The sequence below is a fragment of the Lathyrus oleraceus genome, chromosome 3 (assembly GCF_024323335.1).
Source record: "Lathyrus oleraceus cultivar Zhongwan6 chromosome 3, CAAS_Psat_ZW6_1.0, whole genome shotgun sequence".
Classification (NCBI taxonomy): Eukaryota; Viridiplantae; Streptophyta; class Magnoliopsida; order Fabales; family Fabaceae; genus Lathyrus; species Lathyrus oleraceus.
Window position 1 is genome coordinate 523702676 of NC_066581.1, and position 21491 is coordinate 523724166.

Consider the following 21491-nt stretch of genomic DNA (forward strand, 5'->3'; position numbering starts at 1 on the left):
GTGGAATTGGCAATGCAGAAGCTTGTATAATGAGTTCCAACATGTTATGCATAATCATGCCTAAAACTTCTCCTCTTCGAAAATGCCAATTGCCAAATCCAAACATGAGCATGTGAGTAATGGTTGGAAAGGTTTTGGTGTAAGGAACAATTGTTATGTTGGGCAAAAATCCATTTGAAGTGTGGAAATTGGTGAAATTTGAGTTTAAAGTGCAAGGTGCAAAACATGTAAAGGCAAAGTTTCTAAATTTGGACAATGTTCAAGCCCTTCTGTTTTGATGATGCAAGCCCCAAACGAAAAACCCTCCAACATCAAAGTTGTAGATCTATTCAAGACAATCAAAATGGAGTTAAATTTGGCATCATTTGGATTTTTGATAAAAGAGTTATGGGCACTTGAAGTTGGACTTTTTTGCCTTTCAATGCATTTGGTCCAACGTGACCTATAATGTTTTGCATTATCACATGTATTTCCTTTGCTATTTTGAAATTTGGTTCAACATAACATTTGAAGTAAACATCTTAATCTTTCCAATGCATTTAATCCCACCTAAAAATCATAAAACATGAATGAGTTATGTCCTTGGGAAGTTGACCCAAAACTAGGGTTTCAGTCAAAATGACCTATAATGTCTTGGAATGGGAGATGACCTTCCATTCCTCAAATCAATTTTTGATGAATATTAAAGTTGTTCATATTTTCCTTAAGAACATTTTTTCTTTGGGGATCATCTCCATTTGACCAACACATAAAAAGTTAGGTCTCAGTGCATTTCAAAATAGTCATATGAATTGACTGATCAACTTCTCAAGTCTACAACTCATATCCTGATGAATTGATGATTGAGGACACTCAAATAAGTTCAAATATGCATGGAATGAAGAATTAAAGAACTTCCCTTGATTGTATTTGATCATGGGCTGAGGTTGCTTCAAGAGCAAGGCATTGTGGTGCATAGATGAATTAGGGTTTCTTTGGGGGGACAAACCTCAAACCCTTTGACTTGCTTTGATCAAAATGATGAATTGAGATGCTAGGGAGGCATATTTGATAGAGGAGAGATTTGGGAACCATTACCATGCTTGATTTCATCTCCTCTTGGTCTTATCATTGCACAAAAGATCTCCTAGGAGCTTTGGACCTTGTGATTGCTCAAGCTACAAACAAAAGATGTTAGTGACATATTTTTGTGCTTTTGGTTAGTAAACAAAATAAGAAAAGCAGTAATATACAATTCAAACATTCTTGGTGATCTCAAACCACTCATAAGAGGTCCTACCCAAATGTAAGGGGAACCAAGATGCTTATGATCCTTGAGGCAATGCAAATGCAATGTTATGATGCCATGAGGGATCTTAGGGACAACATTAGGGTCTTACAGATGCCCCTATTTAAGGTCATTCTAGCCGGAGAAGTGAAGGTTAAAATCTTCGTCTGACGGGGTAGAATGGGCTTAAATAATAACAAAGAGACGAATTTTGGTCCCTAAGAGACCTCATGATGCAGATGTATGCATGCAAATGGCAAAACTCTGTGGGGATATGTGTCCACAAAGGCAACGATCAGGAGGAAATCAACAATCCCTATGAATAATTCATTCTATGGGGCAGAGACTCTACCAGGGAGTAAAGGGATGAAAACGCGTGAGCAGGTCACGACTTGAAACTTGCTGAGACACGGAGAGAATCCATGAAATAAATCAATGGAAGGACTCGAGCTGACTCGAAGATGCATGTATTGGGGAATATGCCAATACAGCAAAATTATCCGTAACGGATACTTCGGATAAAAATCCGGACTCAGGTGGGGATGTCCACTAAAGACTTAGCTGAGGAAATAACAAATGAGGTATTACCAATTACTGGGTAATAAGCTCAAAAAGAGATCATGTGATCCCACCGGTATAAGGGTGAGGGAAGAACATGCTCCAGGAGAATGAATATCTAAGACCGGTATAAGGGTGAGAGATATCAATCAACCAAATCATCTGAGGAAGACCTAAAAGGTATATTTCAACTCAGGAAAATCTGACTCCACAGGGGACAAAAAGTCATAATAGGGAGAAGAAGGAAAGAACACCAGGGATGTCGGTTACTGGGCATATAATAGGTGACCAACCAAAGCGTGAATTGGGAAATATTCCCAAGACACTCATCATCCAAAAGAGGGCTAAAAGCAAACTCGATTCTGGGATGGACATTCGATTCCTCAAAGGGATACGAATCTTACTCAACTGGGGAAGAACAAAAGGCTTCGACCAAAGAGTGCATGAGATATATTATCTATTACCGTCAGAACGTAGATAATATACTCGCATGGAAGATTATCCACAACCGGTTACTGGGTTAATAAAGGATAAATCGACCGACAAAGAAAGGCATCGGGATACCGAAACTAGGTATATAATGATGATCATTCAAGGGGAGCAACAAACATTACCGGCAACCGGTATATGAAAGATGACTTGCTGGGGATAAACTGCCTAATCAGAGCAATTATCCAAGAGAATGAGGGAAATATCAACACCGAATATTGGATAATGATAACCGTTAAGGAGGGGATTACATCTACCAGATACTGGGTAGAAAACCACGGAGAAGCAACCGTCATCGATTAGGATGAACAAAAGGTTAACTTTGCGAGGGGATGAAATAGGGTTTATAACTACCGATATAAGGGTAGCAAACCACAAACTCCACCGGGGATAAGATGAACGATTACTGATTACTAAGCAATTATTCATTTATACCACAGGGAAGTGTGGGAAACAAATCACAGGAAACCAATCTAGGATCAAACTAAAGAGGCAAACTGAATCAAGACTCGTCCTAGTAAGGATATAACTCAATAGGGAAACCTATCCCAATATATGTGTTGGGAAGAAACAGAAACGGCCATCATCCACGAGGATATAACTCGGTGGGGAATATGGAAGGAAAGATAAACACTTTCTGCTTAAGGGGATGACTCTATATGGAGGGATCAGACACCGACATCTGCTTGGGAAATGTATTACCAACTAGCAGGGGAAAACAAACAAAGATATATGGCAAAGAATGCAATCATGGATATCCGCACGTTTGAAATATATGCGCACATGCGTGGTTTATGTATGATGAATGTTGACAAACAGACATTTCTAACACAAACAGTACACAAACATCCGGTACTACATCTCAAGAGAGAAAGCCAGGTTCATCGGAGAGTATCCAATCTGATGAGGGCAAGAGATACCAGGAAGCAAAGATCTCTGCAGGGGGATGGAATCAGTCATTCCAGCTGGGGACAGGAGTTATTGCATAGAAAAAAATCCGCCGCATAAGCAACTTTATTGGGGAATCTATCCGAGGAGGTGGGGGGAATCTGGGGAACAACCACCAAACAGGAAGCTTCCAAGATCACCGCCAAATACCGTACTACCAAAGATAACACCTGCTGAGGAGGAAAGAGGGATGAATATCTTACCACACACTCCTCTTGGTAGAAAAAACCACAAAAGGCTCCGGTAGGAAGAGGATACAAACATGCCAGGAATATGAACAAATGTCTTACCCTATTGGGGATCATACCATCCCTGGGAGAGCACTGAAGATCTCCTAAGTATCCTTTCGTCATTGTGAATGTTCACTTTGTTTAAAAACAAATTATGAAAAATTTGATTATTTAAAACAAAGATATTTTTTTCAATTAAAACATGCAAAACATTTGTTGAATAGAAACAAATAAGAGTGCAAATAATTGGATAAAAGGCTCAAATTTATTTGATGGAATGGTAGTCTGCAAATGGCAAGACCCCATAGATCTTTACAAATTTGAAATTGGTGATATATATTGGAAAAGGGCTACATTGAACATAATGACCATTTCTCCACCAATTCTGAATCTGATGTATTTGAAGCTTTGGTCGATGACGAATGAGCAAGAATTTCTGACAGATGACAGTTCTAGAACAAAGCCTTGTCAGGATGCAGTTACTTGCCAAATCCCTAATTTTTTCCTAGATTACCCCAGGATGAGGTCCTCAATCTAGCGGGATACATATATTCATTTTTTATGTCTCTAACTTTTTCCTGGACCGCCCTTTCGGGTTTTCAATCCACCGAGACGCTCATTTTTGCCTAAGCCGCCCTTTCGGGTTTTCAACTTAGCGAGCTATTCTGTTTTTATTTTAGGCGAAGTATTTCTTGACTGCATCTGAATTCACAGGACGAGTGAAATCCTCTCCATCCATAGTTGTAAGTATCAAAGCACCGCCTAAAAAGGCTCTCTTGACAACATATGGACCTTCATAGTTCGGAGTCCACTTGCCCCTGGAATCGGGCGCGAAAGACAAGACTTTTTTGAGCATAAGGTCACCTTCTCGGAACACACGAGGCTTGACCTTCTTATCAAAAGCTTTCTTCATCCTTTGCTGATATAACTGACCATGGCACATGGCGGTCAATTTCTTCTCTTCAATCAAATTCAGCTGGTCATAACGACTCTGAACCCATTCAGCATCAGTCAACTTGGCTTCCATCAAGACTCTCATTGATGGGATCTCCACTTCTACTGGGAGTACAGCCTCCATGCCATAAACAAGAGAGAAAGGGGTTGCCCCTGTTGAAGTGCGGACAGATGTACGATATCCATGCAAAGCAAATGGCAGCATCTCATGCCAATCCTTGTACGTGACAACCATCTTTTGGATAATCTTCTTGATATTCTTATTAGCAGCTTCAACAGCCCCATTCATCTTGGGTCTATAGGGAGAAGAGTTATGATGTGCAATCTTGAACTCACTACACAGTTCTTTCATCATTTTGTTGTTCAGGTTAGATCCATTATCAGTAATGATCTTATCTAGCACACCATATCGGCATATGAGTTGATTCTTGATAAACTTCACGACCACCTGTCTAGTCACATTTGCATATGATGCCGCTTCAACCCACTTGGTGAAGTAATCAATTGCTACAAGAATAAATCTGTGACCGTTGGACATTTTTGGCTCTATCATGCCAATCATGTCAATTCCCCACATGGAGAAAGGCCATGGTGATGAAATCACATTCAGAAGTGTCGGGGGAATATGAATCTTATCCGCATAAATATGACACTTATGGCATTTCTTCACAAATTTGCAACAGTCAGACTCCATTGTCAGCCAATAGTAGCCTGCTCTCAATATTTTTCTAGCCATGGCATGTCCATTGGAATGAGTACCAAATGAACCCTCATGGACCTCAGTCATTAACAGGTCTGCTTCGTGTCTATCCACGCATCTGAGCAGAACCATGTCAAAATTTCTCTTGTAAAGCACATCGCCATTGAGGTAGAAGCTTTCCGACAATCTCCTCAGAGTCTTCCTGTCTTTCACAGATGCCCCAGGCGGGTAAGATTGGTTCTGAAGGAAACACTTGATGTCATAATACCATGGCTTAACATCCTCCACCTCTTCTACTGCAAATACATGGGCTGGTCTGTCCAAGCGCATCATAGTGATATTGGGAACTTCGTTCCAAAGTTTTACCACAATCACTGAAGCAAGTGTAGCAAGAGCATATGCCATCCGATTCTAATATCGAGGAATATGATGGAAGTCAACCTCCGTAAAGAACTTTGAAATCCTCCTCGCATAATCCCTATATGGAATGACACCGGGCTGATTCGTTTCCCATTCACCCTTAATCTGATTAACAACGAGGGCCGAATCACCGTAAACATCAAGATGCTTGATCCTAAGATCAATGCACTCCTCCAATCCCATAATACAGGCCTTATATTCAGCTATATTATTCGTGCATTTGAAAGTTAGCCTTGTTGTAAAAGGAATATGTGTGCCCTGAGGAGTAATAATCACTACCCCAATACCATTTTCGTATTGATTTATAGCGCCATCAAATACCATGCTCCATCTTGAACCAGGTTTTGGCCCTTCATCGAGTGTAGGCTCATCACAATCTTTCATTTTCAAATACAAAATCTCCTCATCTGGGAAGTCATACTGAATTGACTGATAATCCTCAATTGGCTGATGTGCCAAGTGGTCAGCCAAGATACTACCTTTAATAGCTTTCTGAGCTCGATACTCAATATCATACTCGGATAACAACATCTGCCAACGGGCAATCCTCCTTGTTAAAGCAAGCTTCTCGAAGATATACTTGATCGGATCCATTCTAGATATCAACCAAGTTGTATGATTCAACATGTACTAGCGTAAGCGCTTAGCAGCCCAAGCCAAAGCACAACATGTTTTCTCAAGCATAGAGTATCGAGACTCACAATCGGTGAACTTCTTGCTTAAGTAGTAAATATCATATTCTTTCTTTCCTGATTCGTCTTGCTGACCAAGGACACAACCCATTGAGTCTTCAAGAACAGTCAGATACATAATCAATGGTCTTCCTTCCACGGGCGGAGACAGGATCGGAGGTTCAGACAGATAATCTTTAATACTGTCAAAAGCTTTCTGGCAATCCTCGGTCCAATCATGGGACTGATCTTTCCGGAGGAGCTTGAATATCGGCGCACATGTGGCAGTCATATGGGATATGAATATGGAAATATAATTCAAGCGGCCAAGAAAACCTCGGACTTGCTTCTCAGTTTTGGGTGCAGGCATCTCTTGTATTGCTTTGACCTTTGCAGGATCAACTTCAATACCTCTTTCACTGACGATAAAGCCCAATAACTTGCCGGAACGGGCTCCAAATGTACACTTGTTGGGATTCAGCCGGAGCTTAAACTTTCTCAAACGCTGAAAAAGCTTCAACAAGTGCTCTACATGTTCGACTTCCGTTCTTGACTTAGCGATCATATCGTCAACATATACCTCGATCTCCTTGTGCATCATATCATGAAACAAGGTGGTCATAGCTCGTGGATACGTGGCTCCGGCGTTCTTCAAACCGAAGGGCATTACTCGATAACAGAATGTTCCCCAAGGTGTGATGAATGTTGTCTTCTCCATATCCTCGGGTGCCATCTTGATCTGATTATATCCGGAAAATCCATCCATAAATGAGAAGACATTGAATTTAGATGTATTGTCTACCAACATATCAATATGTGGTAGAGGAAAATCATCTTTCGGACTAGCTTTATTCAAGTCTCTATAGTCCACACACATCCGGACTTTTCCGTCTTTCTTAGGCACGGGCACAATATTGGCCACCCATTGAGGATATGTAGAAGTCACCAGAAACCCCGCATCAATTTGCTTCTGAACTTCCTCTTTGATCTTTACTGCCATATCAGGATGAGTTCTTCTGAGCTTCTGCTTTACAGGCACGCACTCAGGTTTCAAAGGTAGGAAATGTTGTACAATATTTGTATCTAGACCAGGCATGTCTTCATATGACCAGGCAAAGACATCAACATATTCTCGTAGCAATTCAATCAACCCCTTCTTAACAGATTCTTCCAAGAGTGCCCCAATCTTCACTTCTCGCACACAATCCTCAGACCCCAAGTTGACTGTTTCCAGATTCTCAAGATGCGGCTGAATGATCTTCTCTTCGTGCTCAAGTAGACGGGTAATCTCGTCAGGAATCTCTTCAACATCATCTTCTTCCGCCTCAAATACAGGGAATTCAATGTTGGGAGATGGTGTTGGATCATTATGTTCAATGGGTTTGACTAACCTGCATAATGATTTGGGATATAAAGAGCTTTAGAATTCAAACAAGGCGAACCATTATGCAGATGAAAAGATTGATTTTATTCTATTTTTAGGGTTTTATGTGATCACCAATTTCATGCAAAAGCGAAAAGGGAAAATAATTGGAAAAACAAACATTTAACATGAATCTATTGTATGAAAATATCATTGTATTTATGCGCCAACAATGTCATCACTCCTCCTTTTGGCATGGGAGGAGGGTTTTTAAACACAATGAACATTACTTTGACTTATGGATAACTGTTGGAATATCCACATCGACCCAATTATTGCAGATTCCCCCAGGGACGACGAAGTTACCAGAATCCTCTTCGTCCTCTTCCAAGATGGCAACAGCCTCCTCGTCTCGACCAGTGTGGATGAAACCTCCACTCTTGAACAACCCTTGCGTATTGGAAACCCCAGATGAATAACCTATGCCAGCCGGGGATTTTTTGTCTTCTAGCTCAATCATCTTCCCTAATACAGCAGTTGCACCACGCTCAATGGCCAACTTTGCATCTTTGTAGGAAGCAAATGAAGGGGTTCTCTTCTCAATAGGTTCAGCAATAGATAAAGCTTGGAAGGGAGTTCCAACTTCATCCTCAGCATCAATATATGAGAAGGAAGACAAATGGCTAACCAGGAGAGCCTTTTCTCCCCCTACCACCACCAGCTTCTTATTCTTCACAAATTTCAGTTTCTGGTGTAGGGTGGATGTCACGGCACCTGCCTCGTGAATCCATGGTCTTCCTAGGAGACAGCTATACGACGGGTGAATATCCATAACCTGGAAGGTAATCTGGAAATCACTTGGTCCGATTTTGCCTGGGAGATCAACCTCACCAATTACAGTTTTGCGAGACCCATCGAAAGCCTTCACAACTACTCCACTCTGCCTCATGGGAGGCCCCTGATATGACAACTTCGAGAGAGTGGATTTTGGCAATACGTTTAATGATGACCAAGTGTCTACCAAAACATTGGACAGGGCGTCATCTTTGCAACCCATAGATATATGTAATGCCAAGTTGTGGTCTCTTCCCTCCTCGGGGAGATCAGAGTTACAAAAACTCAAGCTGTTACAAGCAGTAATGTTTGCAACAATGCTATCGAATTATTCTATCGTGACATCATGATCCACATATGCCACATCCAACACCTTCTGAAGAGCCTCTCGGTGTGGTTCTGAGTTCAAAAGCAATGATAACACGGATATTTTGGATGGCGTTTGTAGAAGCTGGTCTACAACATTGTATTCGCTCCTTTTGATGAGCTTCAGCATCTCATCGCAGTCTTCTTTCTTATTGCCGCTCGGGCCAACAGAAGCAGGAATTCTCAATGTAGAGGAGGGCTTAACAACAAGTGCCGGATTCGGAGTGCTCATAGAATTCTCAATCGGGCGCTCAACAAAATCAGCATCAGCTCTTCCTCGAGCATCAGCTTGAGGCTTCAATGGTGCTGAAAATACATGACCACTACGGGTCAAACCGCTAACATCAGCAATGTTAACAACAGATGAAGATGGCAAGGACACCTCTTTCCCATTTTCCATTGCCACAACGTTGTAGCGATAGGGGACCGCCTTTTCAGAAGAGTATGGTACTGGTCCGGACGGCTTAATGGTTAATGCGGGAGAAACCTTCTGCTTACTACCATCATACTTGATGATAACAGGCTCGGGGATCCGGAATACTGGAGAAATTACGTTGACCTCATCAGCATCTTCGTCAACATTTCTGTTTTGAAGGATCTCAATAACTCCTTCATCCAGCATTTCTTGAACATCTTTGCGCACCTGGCGACAACCTCTTTGATTAACAGAACAGATTCGGCATCTATCATGGTCATGCTCATAATGACTATAATCACATAGCAAACGATGCATCTCAACCAGAGATTGTCGAATATGACTGACGTATTTAACTTTGTACTTGCCAGGGCAGTCCTGGACCATGTTGACAGATTTCCCATGCTCGGGCAACGGGTTCTTCTTCACGTTAGGACTTACATCCTCGAAACACAGAATGCCACACCTCACAAGGTCTTGAACTTTGGTCTTCAAAGGGTAGCAATTCTCCACATCATGGCCGGGAGCACCAGAATGGTAAACACAGTGTAATTCAGGCTTATACCACCACTGGGGGTTAGTAGGTATAGCCAGTGGGTCTTGCGGAGTAATCAAGTTCCTCTCTATCAAAGAGGGATATAGCTCTGCATACGACATCAGAATAGGATCGAAGGTGACCCTTTTCCTCTCGTAACATGTGTTGGTTTGATTAATGTTTCGAGGCTGGTAGGCCTGCTGTGGCGGACGGTGTTGTTGTTGTTGATATTGCGGATGTCGTTGCTGATTGTTGTTATGTTGCTGGTACTGCTGATTATCTCTAAAGACAGGTGCTATATGAGCCACCTGGTGCTGGTTACCAGCGGGGCGCACGGGCTTCCTCCTCACAGAGGGTCTTCTTGGTTTCCTATGGGAGGTCACAGCATATGCCTCTCCATCTTTCTTTTTCGCAAACGCCCCATAACGTTTGGCAGAAGAGCCTTCTTCTCTTGTTAGACGCCCTTCCCTAACCCCTTCTTCTAGACGCATCCCCATATTCACCATCTCGGTGAAGTCAGAAGGAGCGCTAGCAATCATCCGCTCATAATAAAAAGAACTCAAGGTCTTCAAAAAGATCTTAGTCATCTCTTTCTCTTCTAGAGGGGGCACGATTTGTGTTGCTACCTCTCGCCACCTCTGGGCGTATTCTTTGAATGTTTCCTTGTCCTTCTGGGACATGGCCCTCAATTGATCCCTATCGGGAGCCATATCCACATTGTACTTGTATTGCTTGACGAAGGCCTCGCCAAGATCGTTGAAGGATCGAATGTTCGCACTGTCTAAACCCATGTACCAACGCAGAGCAACACCGGACAAACTGTCCTGAAAGTAGTGGATGAGCAGTTGGTCATTGTCGGTCTGAGTCGACATTTTCCTGGCATACATGACCAGGTGGCTGAGAGGGCAAGTATTTCCCTTGTATTTTTCAAAGTCAGGGACCTTGAATTTCACAGGGATCTTCACATTAGGAACCAAGCAGAGTTCGGCAGCAGACTTGCCGAAAAGATCCTTTCCTCTGAGAGTTTTCAATTCCTTGCGAAGCTCAAGAAATTGATCGTTCATAGCGTCCATCTTCTCGTAGACATCTGGGCCTTCAGACGGCTCAGAATGATAGATGGTGTCGTCTACTCTAGGCAGAGTATGCACGACAGGAGGGGGAACAACAAGGACCGGGCTAGATGTCGGCATAGAAGCAAAGGTGGGAGCAGGACCCTCGGGCATGAAATTGGGAGGCATCCCCCACGGGAAACCGGCTGGCATGGCCATTGGAGCAAAGCGTGCACTGGCCGCAGGCACAGTCGAGGAGACAATCTCAGAGATGACCGTCCTCTGGGGAGGAGTTGAAGGTGTCGGAGAAGACTGGCTATGGGCAGCCATGAATGACTCCATCAAGGCACTTAATCTGGCCACTTCCTCTTTCAGCTCACGGTTCTCTTGTTCCAAATGATCCATCAGTCTTGAAATGTTGGCTCTGGTGTAGTACCGGCGAGTCAGCTTGTCTTCAAAATAAATGAAGAACACAGAGTTAGACCACAGGACAAGAAGCCGGGAACAAAACCTGCTTATGCACATGATGCATGCAATGCTCGTGCATATGATTTGTTTTTTTTCTTTTTATTTCAAAGGAACTTTAGGGTTCTATTTGCAAAGTTTGGAAGTATTAAACATTTATCACATATGGAAATATCTCATCAAATAATATCTGGAAACATTTTTACACTAAAGAAGTACAGTTTTGGTAACCAAATATAATACAAGAGAGAAGGGAAATAAACATCTTATGGATCCCTAGATGCAATCATCCAAAGCTCTAGACACAGGAAGATAAGATGCACGAAGCCTCTTCACCTCCCTCTCGTAGGCTGCCTCCACATCTGCCTTCTCTTTGGCGAGTCGATCGTACTTCCTTTTCCAAAACTTGGAAGACTGAGGAAGTAGAGAAGTCCATGCATCATCAGGATCATCAATGACCTGATGCTCGAGAAACTCAATCAAAGCATCCTTCTCCTTGATCTGCTGAAGCAACTCCTCTCTTTCGCGGATCCAAGCACGTGATCGTTCTTCGTCTCTCAACTCCTCTACTCTTTGGTTAGGGAGGGTTAAAGGTTCAGCCATAACAAAAGGTGTAGGTCTTGGATACTCGTAAGGCATGAGATACTCAGACGCTCTCTTCCTAACTGTCGCAACCTAAAAAATGGAATGCGAATAAAAACAACCGGCGAAGAAAGACAGGAGAGTCGCCACCGTGCGTTATTTATCCCAAAGGAGGGAAAGGAAACGCTCGAAGTAAACCTAGAAAAAGGAAAGGACAAGACAGGGTCTCGTAACCAAATCTTGGGTTCGGGAGTCAATTATGCGAAGGGAAGGTATTAGCACCCCTACGCATCTGTAGTACTCTACGGGATCCACTTTTGTAGTTCTTGTCTAAAGGGTGTGGGTTTATCTAATGTGTTATTTACTAAAAAAAAAGGGGTCAAAAGAAAATGACTCGCACGGATGTCGCATCCACTACATACGTATCTCATCTGAATATGAGAATCAGAGTCTTCGTAGCTCGGCTACCTAGGGGTTAAGGGTAATTGTGCTCGCTAAGACATCGCGTCTTATGCCTACGTATCTCATCTGGAATGAGAATCAGAGCAAGTCGTAGTTCAACTAACTATGGGGTTATGGATTGGGTTTTGGACGAACGACGTTACTACGCAATCTACCGGATGCTCGGCCTTTGGAGACTTACTCGTCTATAGTAGAAGGAGTTAATGTGTTCTTAGGAGAAGAAAGATCAATGAGTTGGTAGGGTTAGGGATGCTCATGCAAAAAAGACAGTCCTTGATGAAGGAACCTGTAAAAAAAATAAACACACAAAAACATTGCCTCCTATCGAGGTCTTCCAGCTAGGAAAGCAGTAAAAATACGGGAAAATGTAAAAGTACCACACGGATAAAGATCCGAAGTAACAGTAATTAACGGAACAAGGAAACCCTAAGATCCTCCCAAGCTAACACCATCAAAGAAAGTGAGTCAGTACAGGTAATCAGAATGAAACCTCTAGGCGATATCCCACAAATAAAGTGGAACACCAGGCAAACCATCTCTGCAAGAGTCGTATGAGCCCTCACAAAATAAAACTCAACAAACAGGTTAGAGAAACAAAATAGGGTAACCAAGAGTTGCCCCCAAATCAAAATGTAACCACATGAATCATGCCATTAAAATTCACAAAAAGCTCACAAAAAGCAACCAAGGGTAGGAGGCCTAAACCTCTTGTCAAACACATGCATCAAAAGGGTATCAAATTCACCCATAATACCTCATTCATTTAGAGCATTCAAATTAAAGGCATAAAGATGATGGATATAGGGCAAACCTGATTGGAGAGATTGGTTGAAATCAAATGGCACGGCTGGATTTGCAAACCAATGTTAGGGTTTGCTTGAGCTGAAAGTGTGTGAGTCAGAATGAACCTTTCAGAGTTGCCTGGAGGTTGCTGCAGATTAATTCTCACTCTCTCTGTCTAGGTTTCTCTTCAGGTTTTGTCCAGGGTTTTGTTCCAAGGAAACCTCAGAGTGTTTTTGCTTCTCTTTCTTTTTCTGTCTGTTCTCCCTCTTTTATAACCTCATTTTCATGGCTTTGTGGGCTCAAATGAGAGAGGTCCAAGTCTAAGATTTTTCTATTATATTTTATTTATTTATTATTATTATTTTTTATTTATTTATTTAATTTAATTATTTATTTATTTATTTTGCATAACACGTGGGCTTCACCTAGAGAGCATGACAGCTCATGAACAAACCTTTGCTCCTTCAAGATTAACGTTTTGACTGACGAATAAACCCCTGTTGGAAGTAACTCAAGTCTTTCCCTTGTGTTGACTGATCATCTAAATAGAACCCACAAAGTGTCCTGGATGATGTTCAAGCTTCTTGGAGCTAATCCCGATTAACATGATGAAATGCAATGTATCTAATGTTAAATGACCTAAAAATGAATGCGTGAATAAGGAGGGCAAATTTTGGGGTGTTACATCTGCCCCTATTCAGTCATCAGCTAACCCGAGCAGGATGAAAGCGAACAGCTTAATAGACAAACAGGGTGAGCTGTGATTGAATACCAAAGACAGACCAAAAATTTGCGCTCCGTGAACACCACAAAAATGCTGAAATACACCGCGTTGTTTATTTCTCTTCCGATCCTCTGGCTGAATCTGAATCAGTCTTCTGACTTAATCTGGAGTTTCGATCCTCTGGCTGAATCTATACTCAATTTAGTCCTCTGGTTGGATGTTAATTTTGATCCTCGGGCTGGATACGGTTTCAATCTTCTGGCTAGATCTTCTTCGATCTTCTGGCTAGATCTCCTTTGTTTCGATTCTCTGGCTGAATCTATTTTCTTTGATTCTCTGGCTGAATCTACTTCGATCTTCTGGCTAGATCTAAATTGTTTCGATTCTCTGGCTGAATCTATTTCCGGTCTTCGGGCTAGACCTGACTTCGATCTTCTGGCTAGATCTTCTTCGATCTTCTAGCTAGATCTCCTTTGTTTCGATTCTCTGGCTGAATCTATTTTCTTTGATTCTCTGGCTGAATCTACTTCGATGTTCTGGCTAGGTCTAAATTGTTTCGATTCTCTGGCTGAATCTATTTCCGGTCTTCGGGCTAGACCTGACTTCGATCTTCTGGCTAGATCTTCTTCGATCTTCTAGCTAGATCTCCTTTGTTTCGATTCTCTGGCTGAATCTATTTTCTTTGATTCTCTGGCTGAATCTACTTCTATCTTCTGGCTAGATCTGAATTGTTTCGATTCTCTGGCTGAATCTATTTTCTTTGATTCTCTGGCTGAATCTACTTCGATCTTCTGGCTAGATCTGAATTGTTTCGATTCTCTGGCTGAATCTATTTTCTTTGATTCTCTGGCTGAATCTATCTATTTTTCGGTCTTCGGGCTAGACATGACTTTGATCTTCTGGCTAGATCTGGTCGTAGGCAACGGGACCTCTTGACCTTTCTCCATCATCATAGCATTGTATTGATACGATACAACCTTATCAGATGCATACGGGACTGGGCCCGCTAACCATATTACCAACGGCGAAACTGATCTTTGACTGACATTATGGCTATTGCTGCTATCATACTGAATCACCAACCGCTCTGGTTGTTTGAAAACGGGAACAATGACATTAACATCGCCATCTATATGACGAGATTGAACAATCTGGATCATGCCTTCATCCATCAGACGTTGGATGTCCCTTTTCACAACAAGACCCCCCCCCCCCTTGGGTTCACGCTACAAATATCACAACCATTATGGTCATGTTCACAGTCACTCACCAAATATATATCTTTGTGCATTTGCACCAAAGACCTTCGGATAAACTGGACATCAAAAACCTTGAATTCACCTGGACAGCCGTCCACCATGTTCACTAAGGTATTCCCATGAGCGATCAAAGGATTAACTTTCACATTAGGCGCGCGGTCTTCAAAAGACACCATGCCACTCTTCATAAGCTTTTTCACCTCGTACTTCAGCGGATAACAGTTCTCAATATCGTGCCCAAGTGCACCCTGGTGAAAAGCACAATAAAGCTCGGGTTTATACCACCAAGGAAGTGGTTCTGGGATTTACGGCGGGTTCCTCGGTTGAATCAAATTCTGGAGGACTAAAGATGAGTACAATTTTGCATATGACATAGGAATTGGGTCAAAAGAGACCTTCTTCCTCTCAAAATTATGTTGCTGGTGATGATTGTTGTTGGAATTGTTGTTGTTGTAGGTGTTCGTTCTTTGTTGCGGTTGTTGTTGTTGACGTTGATTTTGATACTGATGTTGTTGTTGTTGAATTGGTGTTGTTTGCTTTGAAAATACTGGAATGATAGATGATACTTGATGATGGTGATGTTGACGGGGTGGTGGATTTCTTCTGATTTGAGGCCTCCTCTGCCTCCCACTGGAAATTGCGTTTGTCTCATTATCTTTCCTCTTACTGAAACTACCCCCATACTTCTTGCTGGTTGACGCCTCATCTTTCGACAGTCATCCTTCACAGACCCCTTCTTCAAGTCTCATCCCCATGTTTACCATCTTGGTAAAATCACTGGGGGAACTGGCAATCATGCGTTCATAATAAAATGAACTCAGGGTTTTGAGAAAGATTTTCATCATCTCCTTCTCCTCCAAAGGATGAGTGATTTGGGCAGCCAACTCTCTCCAACGCTGGGCATACTCTTTGAATTTCTCCTTATCTTTCTGAGACATGGACCTCAACTGGTCCCTATCTGGCGCCATCTCCACGTTGTACTTGTACTGTTTCACGAAAGCCTCGCCTAGGTCATTGAAAGTGCGGATGCTTGCACTATCTAACCCCATATACCATCAGAGCGCAGCACCTATCAGGCTATCCTGGAAATATTGAATCTGCAGTTGATCATTATCTGTTTGGGTTGACATCTTGCCAGTATACATCACAAGATGACTGAGCGGACATGAGTTTCCCTTATACTTCTCAAAGTCAGGCACTTTGAATTTCACTGGGATTTTCACATTGGGCACTAAGCACAGTTCAACAGCACTCTTCCCAAATAGATCTTTACCTCTCAATGTTTTCAGTTCCTTGCGCAGCTCAAGGAATTGACCTTTCATTTCATCCATCTTCTTATAAACGTTTGGGCCCTCAAATGGCTCAGAATGATAGATGGTGTCTTCTACACGCGACAAAGTGTGCACAACTGGAGGTGGCACAGACATGACCGAGCTAGATGCCGGCATGGAAGCAAAAGTGGGAGTGAAATCCTCTGGCACAAAATTAGGAGGCATTCCCCAAGGGAATCCAGCAGGAAGATTCAGAGCGAAGTGGGTGGTGGCAGCAGGCATAGTAGAGGTAACCACTTTAGAGATGATAGTCCTCGCGGGAGGAGTTGCAGGTGTTAGAGAAGCTTGGCTATGGGCTGCAAGAACTGACTCCATCATGGAAGTCAGTCGGGAAATCTCCTCTTTCAAGTCTCGGTTCTCTTGCTTAAGGTGTTCCATGATCTTTGGACGATTAGCTCTGGTGTTGTACCGGTGAGTCAGCTTGGCTAAAGCACAGAAGAACACCAATCAGACACCTGGCAAAAACCTGTTTATGCAAATGATGCACGGAATGCAATGCTTGATTATTTTTATTTCCAAGGAACTTACTATATCATTTGCAAATATAAAATTTAAATAGTAATTGCAACAATTTGATATGACCAAAAATCTCTTTTTATTTATATAAATTGGAAGGATTACATTGAGTAAAATTTCAGAAACCAAATGAAAAATACAAGAGAAAAGGAGACTAGTCATCCTAAGGATCCCTAACAACGGTGTCAGAAGATCTGGCTGAAGGCGCGTACTTCCTTCGAATGCGATGGATCTCGGTCTCAAAAGAAGCCTTCATATGAGTCTTCTCGAGGACAAGCTGGTCAACAATCTTCTTCCAAGCAACAGAAGGCTGAGGCATGCTAGAAGATGAAACCTCTGGCTCTCTCTGGCTCTTCGTCACTCAGTCTTCAAGTAGCTCAATCAGTGCATCTTTGTCCATATACTCCAACTGCAACTCTTCATGCTTCTTTCTCAAAGCATGGAAACGCTCTTCCCACATGTCCTTCTCTTGCTTCATCTTAATGAGCGTGTCTCCCAACTCCTCTACATCTTAGTTAGGGAGAGTTAATGGCTCAACCACAACCATAGACATAGGACTTTCGCAGGGATAAGGCATCTTCAACTCCAAAGCCCTCTTCTTCACCCAAAGAGTGTAAACTTCCAAAGCTACACAATTGCACGGACCAAGCTCGGATCTTCCTTTCCTATGCACATTATGCCAAGCATGCACAATCTTCTGCTTCAAATGTTGGGGATCTTTACCCTCTTGATAGAAAAGACCTTTTAACAAAGTGTTATTAGGCTTGTCTCTCAAGGGGAACCCAAGTTGACGACAAGCCAAAGCAGGGTTGTAGTTAATTCCTCCTTGTGTACCAATGAGAGGCACATTGGAGAATTCACCACAACTATCAATAATCTCCAAACTGCTTAAAGATGGGTCATACAAAATTATATCATCATTAGTGAGAGACGTAAGTCTCTGATACCACCTTAGACATTGTTTGTTCTCCATAAAAGCAGGCGTCTGAGGCAAGTGCAAAATAAACCACTTGTACAGAAGAGGAATGCAACAGACAATAGTTCCACCACCCTTAGAATTCCTTAGATGCAAATAGAAATACATATCACCCAACAAAGTAGCACGGGATTCCCAATCAAGAAAAGTCTAATGGCGTGAACATCAACAAAACAGTCAATGTTAGGGAACAAAGCTAATCCATAAATGAGCAACACGAAGATAGCTTTGAAAGCATCCACACTACCAACTTGAGCAAAAGTAGTAGCTTCCTTGATGAGGAAAACAGATGGCAACCCAAATAACCCTCCTTTCTTCACCCAATGAGTCTCTATCTCAGACTTCTTCAAGTGAAGAGCTTCAACAATAATACTAGACCGGGGAATCTTCTCCAATCCACTAAAAGGCACTCTACTAGAAACAGGTATCCCCAAAAGATGAGAATACTCCTCCAAGGTAGGCACAAACTAAAAATCTGGGAAAGTGAAACAATGGTAGAGAGGATCGTAGAACCGCAAATACACTCAAGAGTCCTTCAACTACATCAGCAGACAAAATGGACAGAAGCTTCCCATGACGTTGTTTGAAGGCCAAGGGATCTAATACAAAAGATGTTAGCTTCCTTAACTCTTTCAAGTCTGGACATCTGAAACTGTACATCTTAGTGTTCCTTCGTCCACAATCGATGGTCTGAAAATATTTGCAAATGATACCTTAGTTCCTTGAAATTGTGTGTGATGAATGTTATGATGCGCATGAAATGCATGAATTCAACAATCACAAATACGGGATCACACACAAGGCAAACAAAGGTCAAGGAATGAATCAAGTCATTGTCAAGATCAATCATCCATTTTGGTGGTTTATGGTTTACACCTTATCAACACCCAAGTTCCATTGATATTGACAAGACTTGATTGGATCAACCAAGAATCAAGGGTTTGTTGCAAGTCACAAGTATGGAGTTTGGGTAAGAACCATCCCAAAGGAGTTAACTAAGGATAAAAACTTGTAGATCATGTTCTAAAAAGTTCCCAGAGTCTTAATTCCATCTATCAGATATTACAGGTTAAGATGACTGACTCATCGACCCAGAATATTCTCAAGAGAAACTCGTCTGAGTGTAGTATCACGTAACAACTGTTATCAAGTCTACACCTGAACAGTTTCCGCACTATGTAACACCCTTCTAAAAATACCCCAAATATTTAATTAAAATAATAAAATATCAATCAGAGTAATTATGCCCTGAAGGGTGTCACACAATCATTTCACACCAATCATCAAAATATCCTGTCATGCTCATTTATTTAATCTAAATAAGACATTTTTGCATAATTCGCAGCGGATACAAAAATAACAACATCCAAATCATGTACTACATTACATGTAAAGTTGTTCAACAACTGAAAGAAAACATAGTAAGACATCCCATCCCGATGTTACATCTACCAGAGCATGACCCACTAAGGACTACACTAGACGCCAAGGACTAGCTTCTATTCAATCACTGCTCGTTACCTGAAAACATAGTTGTAAGGGTGAGTCCTTCAATCGATATAATAAGCATTATAAAATATCATGTAATGCTAAGTAATATAACACATATCATTACCCTAATCAGATTACACATATTCAGCAACGGCAATATCAACTCATAATCATCACCATCATCATACTCAAACTCAAAACAACCATAAAACACACGTATAATATTGGAATACATCCATTCATATTATACGCTATACATACATATATTATGCAATGAGACTCCATGCATGCGGTATCGACTATTCGTGAACATATAGTTCAACCTCACCGACCAAATCCAGGTACGGCTACCAAGCTCACTAGTCCCACTCATTTGAGACCTAGTGACTCACATCACTAATTCCTCACCATGGGAATTAGCTACCACCCCAAGGGCTATGCTATGCACGCTAAATCACCTAGCATGCAAACATCAACAACAATCCACAATAACTCATCACTAATTCCTCACCATGGGAATTAGCTACCACCATAAAGGCCACAACATGCATGCTAATCACCTAGCAATGCTACATCATCAACAACAATTCAAGAATAGATATATGCTCACACTCTAAGCCATAAAACAGTCTATTCACAAATGCACACATAACTGATACATTCACAGCATCATGCATACCTCACACATCATCAGTATTTTATCACATAAGCATATCATGTCATGCCAAATAACAACTACAGTATTAGCACACTCTACTAATACCTATACTACTCAAAATAACGGGAAATGATCCCTAATATACATCATACATCATTTGAATTACGTTACTCAGCTGAACAGTTAAAACTGCACAACAACAGCTCAGGAAAATCACAATCCTGTCCATACGCGTATTGCCTAACCCCATACGCGTATTGCCCACGTCTGACCAAGTCCATACGCGTATTGCCCATGCCCATACGCGTATGCTACGCGTACCACATCCTCATACGCGTACCAACAGAGACAATTTTCACGTTCAAAACATCATCTTCCTCATCCATACGCGTATTGCCTAGTGCCATACGCGTACCATGCCATCTCATACGCGTATTGCCTAGTGCCATACGCGTATGACCAGAAACCAGACTTCCAGATCTGCTATGGCTTTCTCTGCTACGAGATCTATCCAATTCAACCTTCCACAGTCCAATTTTTCACAATAATTGTTTATATCATCTAACACGAATTATAACCTATTCGATCTCACAACTCCTAACACTATTGCATCTAATTCCTACGAATTTCCTCTCAATTGTAACCCAATTTCGTTCATCCAATGTTTCACAATTTCATCATAATCATCCAATTCAGAGATCAATCAATGGTTTATCACTACCCATGACATATTATCCCATAATACCCATTAAACGATGATAAACCCCCCTTACCTGAGTTAATCCGGCAAATCCTGCAGCTTCGAGCTCTTCCTCTCTCCAACCCTTGTTCTCTGGTTCTCTTTTGCCCTTTTTCCACTTTTCTGCCCCTTTTTCCTTTTCACGTGAAAAATAACTCTTTTTACCAAATGGAACCTTTTCTAATTCCAACTTTTATTCCAATAATAACATAATAATCCAATAATAATAATCCCAATAATATTCCAATAATTATTATTCCAATAATAATAATAATTCCAATTATTTAATTAAATTAATAAATATATTATTAACTCAATTTAAATAATTATCTTATTTTATCGGGGTGTTACAACTCTCCCCCACTAAAAGAGTTTTCGTCCTCGAAAACATACCTCAAGTGAATAACTCAGGATAAGACTCCTTCATCTGACTCTCAAGTTCCCAAGTCACATTGCCACCTGCTGGTCCGCCCCAAGCTACCTTTACCAAAGCAATCTCTTTACCCCGCAACTGCTTCAACTCTCGATCCTCGATCCTCATAGGTGATGTTTCAACAGTCAGGTTATCTCTCACCTGTACATCATCTACTTGGACCACATGCGACGGATCAGGAATGTACCTCCTCAACTGAGACACATGAAAAACCTCATGTAAATTTTCAAGTGACGGCGGTAAAGCGATACGATAGGCTACCTCTCCTATCCT